Genomic DNA, 9,551 nt, shown 5'->3' with positions numbered 1-9,551 from the left:
GTTCAAGCAAAGGGGGGGCGTACGCCCTCTACGCCCCCCTCTGGATCCGCCACTGCATAATATAACAATGGCCATTTTCCTGACTAAGTACAGGACATTTTAAGAACAAAATGGTGGGTTGAACCTGGTTTGGTTTTAATAGCTTCCTTGTGAGCATCAACTTTCTATCAAGGAAATCATGGTAGGAAATACAAGCTCAAGCGCTCCATTCGAAATAACACAATTATCTTGCTTTCAATGCCACATCCTTCTTATTTTATAGCTATAAATACGTTACCATCATAGATTCTGAGTGTGCCCAAACTGCGTCATTAGGTCAGAAGGAATATCCCCGACTAAAAATAAACGTACTAGCACTGGTCCGGACATATACCCCTGTGTACCCATATTCTCCAATTCAATTTCTATCTGCGACATTGGTCACACGTGTATTTACAGATTTAACAGAGTTTTTTTGTTGTTGTAAAGTTTTTTTGAATTGCTTAATTGCTTTTCAAATTGATATTGTGTATGATTGGAAAATTATTTCTTGTTTAGTATTAATTTTTAGACAAAACTATTTGGTTTTTTTTTACTAAATTTAATTATGGGCTATAATTTGAATAGTTCTTTCGTCACTATTCCTGGTTTGGACTATCTCCTGGATGGCTCACTACCTTTAAGTCCCACCTTACTACCAGTACATTAACCGGAGTTTCGACAACGGTGTCTGGTAATGCTACCTATCCGACCCTTTAACAAGGTTCGGCCATGCATTTGGGAAAGGGGGGGGGGGGGTCCCTACGTCAACTTATAATTTATCTAGGCCTGTTAAATCATCGGGTACTATTCGTTCTGTCCCAGGTACAGCTATGGGCTTGAACTTGCCAGGTTCTAGACCCCAAGTATCCTATTGTTGGTATATGCTTCACAACTCGGGCACCCAACCTTTACCCTCATGGTTTCAGCCACCTTGGCAAGTCTTACCCTTATGGTGGGTTCATGCCAAACCAACCCGGTTTTTGACCTTATAGGGACAATATCTATGGTCCCCCTTCTGGTGTAGCTACTGCTCCACCAGTAGCAGTATCTTTGACTACTGCAGTAGCTCCTTCTAACCCTGTACCTGACTCTCGAGCTCATTCTTCTAGCTCTTCTCATGGTAATCAGGGTTCTGAGTCTGCACCATCCTTAAATGTGTTTTAGAAGTTACTTTTGGACTTTGGTGAGTCTTTCAAGGCTGAGTTCAGTACTCTATCCAGTCGTATGTCTCTACTGGAGAATAGAGTTTCTTCTCATCAACCTTCTCCAACTAAGTCTGTAGAATATGATGAGAGGGAGGTTGACGAGCATTCTGTTTCCCCTGGGAGTCAAGAAAGGGCTTTCCTCACTGATGAGGATGTTGATAGTTCTTCTTCCCCCAAGGTATCGAATACGGCCCCTGAGCCTACTTCTAAGTCAGATCACCAACCTTCCACCAAGGAGACTGAGGATCCGAATTCATCCTTGAAGGATCTTAGGGATAAGGTGTATACCCTGATGAGAGATGAAGCACATATCCCTTTTGCCTCTCCTTCCAAGCCGAAGAGACCTTCTTCTACTTTTGAAGCTTCCTGTGGTATTTCTCAGGATACTGTGACTTCTCACAATTCTTTTCCTGAATCTCCACCTTCGGTTGGGGAGCATATCTGGAGGGGCTTACAATATCGGGAGTCTGGAATCCAGATCTTTTGGAAGAGCATATCAATGTATTGGAAATGAAAGCATTTCTGTTTGCACTGAATCATTTCCAACTGTCTCTAAAAAAAACAATCTGTCATTCTGGCCACGGACAACACAACAGTTGTAGCTTATCTCAAGAATCAGGGTGGAACTCACTGGCCTTCTCTTTATCAGATAGCTAGAGACATTCTCCTTCTGTGTTTTCAACTCCAGGTTCATCTAATGGTGAGACATATTGCGGGGCACCTCAATATTCTAACCGACACTCTATCCAGATCCCTTGCTCCAGTAAACACGGAGTGGGAACTACTTCAAGTAGTTTTAAAAGCTGTGACTCTTCATTGGGGGTCACCTCAGATAGATCTGTTTGCGACCAGTCTCAATCACAAACTTCCCACATTTGTGTCTCCGGTTCCAGATCCGAAATCTTTTGAGGTGGAAGCAATGAGCCTATCTTGGAAAGGAATGTTCGGGTACGCCTTCCCTTCTTTCAGGTTTCTCTCCCCAGTACTTCAGAAAATAGCAGGGGAGAATTGCAAGATCATAGTTAAAGCTCCAGCATGGCCTAAACAGTCTTGGTTTCCAGACCTTCTGCGCCTAGCATGTGCTTGTCCTCTAGTTCTTCCTCTGAGACCAGACCTTCTGTCTCAAATCAAGGGCAAGGTTCTTTATCAAAATCCAGAAAAACTTCATCTACACGCCTGGCTTCTCTCGGGGTTCGCCTCAGAAAGAGAGGTTTTTGCTGAAGGAGAAACCAAGCATCTCACAAAGTCTGTCAGAGACTCCACTAGCCTTGTCTATGATGCAAAATGGTCAATCTTCTCAGATTGGTGTAGTGAGCGGGAAATCGATCCTTTCCAAGTCACTGTACAACAATTTGCAGACTTTCTAGTTTTTCTTTTTGAATCCAAAGGATTATGTCCCTCTCCTATTAAGGGATATAGATCAGCTATTTCAAGAACTATTCATATTTCTGGTGGTCCAGATTTTGGAAACAATGAGCATATTTCTCTTTTGGTTCGTAGTCTTGAAAGACCAATACAAAAAACTTTAGTTCCTAAGTGGGACCTTGGACTAGTTTTATCTTTTTTTAAATTTTCTCCTTTTGAACTAGCAGAAAAAATAGATTTAAGGTTTCTTTCCTATCAATGCTGTTTTCTTTTAGCTTTGGCTTCTGGACGGAGAAGGAGTGAAATCCATGCCTTCTCTATTTCTGATGCTTGCCTTCGATTTAACAGGGATAAATCTTCTGTTACTCTTTTAACTGATCCTGCTTTTTAGGCAAAGAATCAGATTCCAGATAAGGGTGCAGTACCAGTCGTGATTACTGCACTCCCTAGCGATTCTATTTCTGTACTTTTATGTCCAGTAAGAATCCTTTCTATTTGTCTGGATAGAACGAAGAGTTTATGTTCTGTTTCTAACTCAAGACTCTTTATTCCTATTAAAAAAGGAATCTCAGATCTTTCTGTTAAAACTTTTTCTACTTGGATATGCAAATGCATATCTTTAGCTTATGGTTCTTCTAAGGCAGAACTTTTCGATAGTTTTTATGTTAAAGCTCATGATGTTAGGGGTATCTCTACATCCTGGGTTCTGTTTAACAGTGCATCTATAGAAGAGGTACTGTCTGCTGGTTTCTGGAGAAATGAGAACTCTTTTATCTCTCATTACCTCCAATCTATGGCTACATTTGCCGAGAGTTTATACTCTCTTGGACCTATAGTTTCAGCACAAAGATTGAACTTTCCTCCTGTTTCTTCTGTTACATGGGATTCAGCTTTACGTTAGATTTGTTACTCAGAATTTATGATGGTAACGTATTTATAGCTATAAAATAATCAAATTTTAAAGTAAATTTGGATTTTATTAGATAAATACTTACCATCATAAATTATAGGTCCCACCCGCCTCCCCTTCATCCCCTTTCCTTACGTTTCTGTCTTGGGGAAATTGAATGGGAGAACATGGGTACACAGGGGTATATGTCTGGACCAGTGATAGTACGTCTATTTTTAGTCGGGGATATTGTATCTGACCTAATGACGCAGTTGGGGTACACTCAAAATTTATGATGGTAAGTATTTATCTAATAAAATCCAAATTTACTCTAAAATTTGATTATTTCGCAGTAGTTAAAGCCGGTAATAAGGTTTCATTGTTCGTGATACCAATATCATAGAGTTTTTCCTAAGTTTTATATATCTTACGTTCTTCCATGAACCTTTTGTTATTAATTTGATCGGGATAAATTAAGGGAGGGTTAAGTGCTTAAAGCAGTAGCTCAATCCCGTATCATATTATTGTGATTGCTGCAATTCAGGAATCTCGTTAGTCGTTGTCATTGGATTTATTTCATTGGTTTTGTCTTTACGGGTTTTATTGTTAAAGGAACAATTTAGTCACAGCATTTCTCGATTCGAATTTAGAGCTTGGCATGTTGAAAGAAAATAAATATACGTCTTTTGTTTTGTTTGCTTAGGTTTTTTTTAATGTTTTATTTGTGTAAACAAACACGTACACTCTTAGTCCTAACGATTTGCATTTTGCAGAACAGGTTGATTATATAAACCCATAAGTAGATTTTTGCCTTACCTGTAAGAAGACAAGGTATCTTGAAATGAACATTAAATTTCAATAGAACGTGCTATCATTTTTTATACCTATAACAAACCCATTTTAACCAAAGATAAAGAACTTGATCTTTCTTCGCTGTATTGGATACCTAAACTACACAAGTGTCCTAACTAACAACGTTATATTGCTGGGTCTTCAAAGTGCTCCACGAAACCTTTTTCTAAATTATTAACATCCATTCTATCAGCAATCAAAGTAATTCTGAAACTACCTATTCTAGAGGTGTCGTGAATCAGATGTGAATACTAAAAAATTCCAAAGATATTTTAGAGTATATACAAACTAAGACTCCTTCATCCTGCAATGGTATTAAAACATTTTACCTTTCTACGCTTTACACAAGCATTTCCCATTCCAAACTAAAAGACAAATTGAAAGAGTTGGTCCTGCTTTGTTTCATAAAAAAGAATGGCCAACGTAAATACAAGTATCTTGTCTTAGTGAGAGATAAATCGTACTTTGTAAAATAAACTCTCTGATTCAAACAAAAAATTCTCTGAAAATGACATTATCAAGATACTTGATTTCTTGATTGACAACATATAAATAAAGGCAACAGTAGTATACCGCTGTTCGAAACTCATAAATCGATAGAGATAAAAACAAATCCGGGTTACAAACTAAAACTGAGGGAAACGCATCAAATGTAAGAGGAGAACAACGACACAACAAAAACACAACATTAAAATGTAACACACACAGAAACGAACTATAATATAACAATGGCCATTTTCCTGACTTGGTACAGGACATTTTAAGAAAAAAATGGTGGGTTGAACCTGGTTTTGTGGCATGCCAAACCTCCCGCTTTTATGGCAACGTCAAACACAACACCAAAACGACAACATCACATGACAGGACCCCAATACAAATAAATGGGAGAACATATAGGACAAAGAAACACACGAATAATAGCTAGCAGAAGGTACTAGGCTTAAAATTCAATACGCCAGACGTGCGTCTCGTCCACACAAGACCAACCTGGCAACCAGCGACGCTCAGATAAAAAAAGTTTGAAAGCCAAAACAAGTACAAAGTTGAAGAGCACCGAGGACCAAAACTTCCAAAAAGTTGCGCCTAACACGGCCAGGATTTTCTGCCTGGGACAATAACATCCTTATTATTTAGAATAATTTATAATTTTGCAAACAGTAAATATTATAAAATGACTATATAATAGATATACATGATAAAACCAAAGTGGGGACTAACTACAGAATAAAAACGGATACATTACATAAAACAACTGAATCCAACATATAAAAATACACAGCCGAGTTAGCTAAAGCCTCAACGCACAAAGTGACGTCACATTTGAAATTCCAAAAAAACATACAAAGTGACGTCACATATGAATTTGTAAAAATATTTCCCAAAAATAAGATAGGATTAGGATTGATTCAAGATAGATTTGTAATACTGCCATTACATTTATTAATAACAATGAAAATTACAATACTTATTAATATCAAATTGTGGTGGTAATTAGATAATTAATTGTATTATCTAGCTATGTCGGTGTTTCTTCTGAATCAAACTGTAAACCAAATATATCGTATAAATTTAAAATTAAAACTAAAATCTAATAAATGAAGGGGGTGATTAATTATCTATACCATAACACACGAATATAACAGAAAATACGTTAAGACATTTGACAAAATCCGACTAGAACAACAAATATAACATCAAAATTAAATACATGAATTTGGGATAGAAAGGTACCGTGACACGTCTTAAAGCAATGCGGTTTCACACTCAGCAAAACAGTCACAATCGGGAATAAGTCACGTTCGGTAATTAAAAGATCAGACGACGTAATGACAAACCACAATCTAACACGGGGTAAAAATGTCCTTAGTTAGTTTTGACAAAGACACATCGTATGGATCAACCAATTGGTGATGGTGTCCGTAAAATTTACGGAGTGTCAATTTTAATCTGTCCTCCTCATAACTTTGTTGGAGCAGTTACGTTTGAAGGACGTGTTTTTTCAACACACAATCGGCATTCCCGTGGTAACCAATTGTGCTCCTCTTCTTGTCGACTTGTTCCTTTATTCATATGAGGCTGACTTCATACAGAAAGTTCCGAACTTCTTAGGAAGAAAGAAAAGAAGTTAGCAGTATCCTTTACCTTCACTTTCCGCTATATACATTTTTGTAGATGATGTTCTTTCACTAAATAATTCAAAACTTGGTGACTATGTTAATCGCATCTATCCCATCGAACTTGAGATAAAGGATACAACAGATACCGTTAAGTCTTCCTCATATCTTGACTTATATCTAGAAATTGACAATGAGGGGCGGTTGAAAACAAAACTTTACGACAAAAGAGATGATTTCAGCTCCCCAATTGTGAACTTTCCATATCTATGTAACAGCATTCCAGCAGCGCCTGCATACGGAGTATATATCTCCCGGTTGATACGATATTCCAGGGCTTGCATTTCTGATCATGATTTCCTTGATAGAGGGTTGCTTCTCACAAGGAAGCTATTAAATCAAGAGTTCCAAGTGTCGAAGTTGAAATCATCCCTTCGTTAATCTTACGGACGCCATCACGAGTTGTTTGACCGTTACAGATGACGACGGATATGTTCCAATTGTTGTTACTAAAATTCTGTCCCCTTTTCCCCGAATGTGACTTACCGAATAAGACTCATCACCGGGTTTGTACTTGCATAAGTAACACGCCGTGTACCAAACATGGAGCAGGATCAGTAAACTCTTTTATATCTTCAATTTTAAAACATCAATAAAATCAGTCAACTATTCACAACAACTAATTGTACATTTGTATCTTCATTTTCCGCTATTTTTTAATTTGTATAATATTAATCTATGTCTTGTTGTAAGTTATCCTCCTGTGACATAATCTTCAATTAATTGAAGGCGGTCGCTATATGGTAGAAGAAGAAGAAGAGGATCTGCTTACCCTTCCGAAGCACCTGAGATCACCCCCGGGTTTTTGGTAAGGTTCGTGTTGCTCAGTCTTTACTTTTCTATGTCGTGTTTTGTGTACTGTTTTGTCTGTTGGTCTTTTTCTTTTTCAGCCATGGCGTTGTCAGTTTATTTTTGACTTATGAGTTTGAATGTCCCTTGCGTATCTGTCGCCTCTCTTTTATACCATACTTACAAATTCAGCTGTTTCATACCTCTTTATTTGATGAAACGAGATAGGCGTTATCTTTTCAAACTACTTTTTATATACCTTTAGTGGTGGCAAAGGATTGATTAAGAAAAATTAGTTTTTATCAAAATGCAGAAAAATTTAAAGTTTAAAATTAACATGATATTAATAACAAGGCTTTACTAATGCTTTTAAAAAGATGAATGTGTATAAGTATAAAGTTGTTCGTAGATTAATTTACAAAATAAAAATACGAATTAAAGGATGAATGGTGGTCGACAGCAATAAATGTCATTTTCTTGACGCTTCGGACGCACAAAATTTAAAGGTGTTCTTTCATTTACAATGAAAGAACATAGTTTATTTATTTGTTAAAATGTTACATTGCATATTAGTTAAATATACAAATATTTTCACAGGTATGTTTACAAATTTCCATATTAAAATAAAAGTTTGGGCATAAAATATTACAGGAATTTGTTTTAGATATGACTTATATAATCGCACCAAAAAGTTTGTTTTGAAAGAATAAGTATATTCAGAGGTGATATAATCACGTAATCGAGAGAGAAAAACTTTATATGTTTTTCTTTGCACGATACTTAAAGGGACATTAGCTACGAATAAAACAAAAACAAAAGTCTTCCAAACATTTATAAAAGCGGAATATAATAAATAATTTCGCTATTAGCAGTCAGTTTGGTTCAACTTTGTCAAAATAAGCTAAAAAAACATCGCTGACGTAGTATTGGCTTACAAGTCAATAATTCAACACAAGTACCCATGTGACCTCTATTTGACATTTAGTGAGATGGGTTGCGCATGTGTTCTGACAGCATGTGGTCAGCATGTTTATTCATTAAAAAAAGCATGTCAACATAAAAAAGTAAAGTAAAACAAAAGAGACGTCAGGAGTAACCATTTCGTTGACTGATCTGGCCCTCAAAAAAATCATTCTTATACATGTAAAACGATGATTAACAAATATATTTTTAACCTATAACATGAATTCAAACAGACCTAGAAAAATCATCTTCATACAGTTTCACGTGATTGTCTGTAAATTTATATTTACATTTATGTTTATATCGGGTTATATGACAATCGGCTGTCTTCGAATGTCATCTCCATGGATAATTAGATGGCGTCTAGACTAAAATATTCACGAAATGCTGATACATTACAGCGAATCCATGCATTGTTTGTTGTTTATTTTGGACTTTTTGTAATTTGGATATGTCATCAATAAAATACGAGAATTTGGATCAAATTGGTGAACATGAATTTGACAGTTAATGCCCCTTTAAGCTATGTAGCTTATTAAAAGAAATACGAAAAATCTATTCGAGCGAGTTGAAATATTTGAGTAGCCTACGATCAATTTTCATCCTAAGATTTTTTTTTATAATAAAAACCCTGGACCTTAATAAATATCGTTTTGTTCCTCTGGACTACATATTTTTTTTGCAAGAAGCAAATGTGAAGTCCCATCGAATGATCAGATAAACATTTAAATATCATGCTATCAAAATTTAATTCGTGGTAGTATCATTCAAGAAGCATTTGAATCCGGTCGTTTATGTGACAAATTAACTTTGCTGGTAAACAAATTCGCGGTTCGTATTTTTTTTAAATATTTTTCGTTGTAGGAAAAACTATACAGTTTATGTACAGTATCTAGGGTTTACATTGCTGAGGAATATTATTAGAGGAGATGAGATATCGCTATATATCAATGAGACGTCATCTCTGCGACATAAATAACGAAAAGACATATTATAATTCCGTGGCAAAAAAAAATCATGTTTTTAAGTTAGAATGGGCGGATAAAAAAAATCGAGTAGGCTATTATATTAAGTCAGATATCAAATACACCATACAAATATCGTGTCTTTCGTCAGGAACTTGTCGTCTGGGTTGGCTTAAACTGTTTTTTAGCATTTCTCTTGCGAAATCAACGTATGTTCACTCATGCTTAAAAAAGTAATATAGTATTTTCACGCAATTACAGTACGCTAGGGGCCTTTTCAGGAGCAATGGGGATGTACATAATTACCATCTTTATACATTTCCATTCA

This window comes from Mytilus californianus, unplaced genomic scaffold (assembly GCF_021869535.1).
Source record: "Mytilus californianus isolate M0D057914Y unplaced genomic scaffold, xbMytCali1.0.p SCAF_2, whole genome shotgun sequence".
Taxonomy (NCBI): domain Eukaryota; kingdom Metazoa; phylum Mollusca; class Bivalvia; order Mytilida; family Mytilidae; genus Mytilus; species Mytilus californianus.
Note: the sequence above shows the minus strand (reverse complement) of the source record.